The following is a 2,472-nucleotide window of genomic DNA, read 5'->3' as shown; positions in this document are numbered from 1 at the left end:
TAAGGTATTTTTCTAAATTTTGAGTAGTCACACCTGAACTAACGATAACAGGCCCTTTTGCCACCCGCTTTACTTCTGCAATAAAGTATTTCACACAAAATGACAATTCAACACACATCGTAATATACATTACAATACTAATAAATATCTATAGTATCAGAACGCATCAAAAATATTGTGCAAGGATCAATATAATTCTTTCATTGACATATTTTACCAAGAAGATTGTGAGAAAATTATAAAATACTATGCAAATTTTATTAGCGCATTGATAGCCACTGAATTTTGGCTTGCTCGAAAATGAAATTGAAATAATTTATTGTAAACCTGACAAGTTTAAAAAATTCCAGACAAAGTATAATTACAATTGCCATTAAATATTATAAAAATGTTATACTCACAGTGCACACATCCACGTCCTCCTCGTCCACCTTGTTCTCCTCGTCTTCCTTGTCTTCCTCGACCTCCTTCTCGTGCACCTCGATCATCCGCAACCACCCCTATCCACCTCCGACCACCTCCAACCACCGCCAACCACCTCCAACGAGTTTCACCCGGAAGCGGACCTGCAGAGCATAATCTACGCAGCGCTTGCACAAGTCACCAGGTCAAGAAACTGGACAGCCAGAACTACGGAGCGTACTTCCTGGATGTCAAAATCCACCAGGTGGAGTACCTGGACAGCTAGATCTACAGAAAATTAGTCCTGATGGTCAAAAGTCACCAGGTAGCGGACCTGGAGCGCAGCAACTACGGAGCGCTTGCGCTGGAAGTCGAGTTTCATCAGGTAGCGGACCTGGAGCGCAGAAACTACGGAGCGCTTGCTCTGGAAGTCGAGTTTCATCAGGTAGCGGACCTGGAGCGTAGAAATCACGGAGCGCTTGTCCTGGAAGTCGAGTTGCACCAGGAATCGGACCCGGAGCGCATAATCCAGGAGGTAGAGAATCCGGTACTCGAAATCTACGGAGCGCGATTCTTATACGTCCGCTCTACTGCGCGTTTGTTTCCAGACTGAGGAATTTGGCTAGCCGAGTTTAGATCGATGACGTCAAAGGAAAAAAAATTGGGTGACGTCAGTTTCTGAATATCCGAACATCCGAAACATTCAGTCTTTGGTTTCGAACTTTAATACTATGTATGATGTATGATGTATGATGATGTATGAAGTATGATGTACGATGTAGACGTACGATGTATGATGATATGATATGATGTATAATGATTTTAGTTTTTACATTTCAGACAACAAATATGCACTATATCTTTCCTGCCCATTCCAGATTCAAGCGGCTAGGCCCTTCGATGGTCAGCCGTTGACTAAAGAGATGTTTTCTAGTCAACCGGTCAACTAATAACGCTGCCGTTCTGCGACAGTTGGATGATAAAAATGTTTGCTGCCACCTTTCAAATGTGAGTTAAAATACACTGAACATTTCAAGAAGCTTCGTTCTATCTCTCTACCAAAAAAAAAAAAAAAATCGCCCACAATCACCTTCTTAGGTCTTTAAATCAGGACACTGAGTTAAATACTGTCTCATATACGGAGCGTCCATTTCATCTTGATGAAAATTAGCGCATCCGAGATGTATTACAGTTACTCTGAATGTTTTTCCATACGAACACTTCTCGAAAAACACTTCTAGAAATCGGTTGAAAGTTCCTAAATGTTCCGAATCGAAGGTCTCTCATCTCATTTTATCGATTATCGACGCTTGAACACTCTGTGTTGTTGCATTCACGTTTTAACGTCAAAAAATCTTTCTTTTATGATTGGCATTCTAAGAACGTAGTAAATCACAAAACTCTAATCGCATTGACGGATGCAGGAATGTGGCAAGTTTGTCATGTTTTGCCGCGTTACGTCTTGCCACTTCAATTTCAGCAATTCCTTTACCTCATAAGTATTGCTTGAGCTTCTCAAATAATTGTTATCATCCTTTTAGTCCATTTGACAACGTTTGGGCTTAAGAACAGCGGCCTTAGTCGGTCATTGGCCGAAAAATCTTTCGCACGCTTCATAATTCATCGCTTGTTCTTCTCCAAGTGCTATCTTTGGAAACTCCAAGATTCTCGTGAAACTCTTCAGGATCCAAGAATCCACTACATCAAATTTCATTAGCCGTTGGTATCGTTATTCTTCCCATTCTCATCGGCAATTCCAAGCCAATTATACCTGCTACCGAAGGTACTTCGGAGCCTGACTGGCGGCAACCGATATTCGGCACTGTTATGAGATGTGCCTTGGCCCTGGGTATCAAACATATTTTATTCATATACTTTCATTTGTATTTTTATTGAATCAACGACTGAAATACAACATTTTGACTTCACGATTAGGTAATATATAAGTAAGTCATGCAATAAGTAACTAGCGTGAGCAGCGCCCTCGATTCGCCCTGCAATCGTCAGTGATTTTGATGTGGTTGTTAATCCCATTTGTGCTCAACTTTATTGTATTTTACACACACGTAA

This window comes from Neodiprion pinetum, chromosome 2 (genome assembly GCF_021155775.2).
Source record: "Neodiprion pinetum isolate iyNeoPine1 chromosome 2, iyNeoPine1.2, whole genome shotgun sequence".
Lineage (NCBI taxonomy): Eukaryota > Metazoa > Arthropoda > Insecta > Hymenoptera > Diprionidae > Neodiprion > Neodiprion pinetum.
This window is presented reverse-complemented; position numbering follows the sequence as displayed.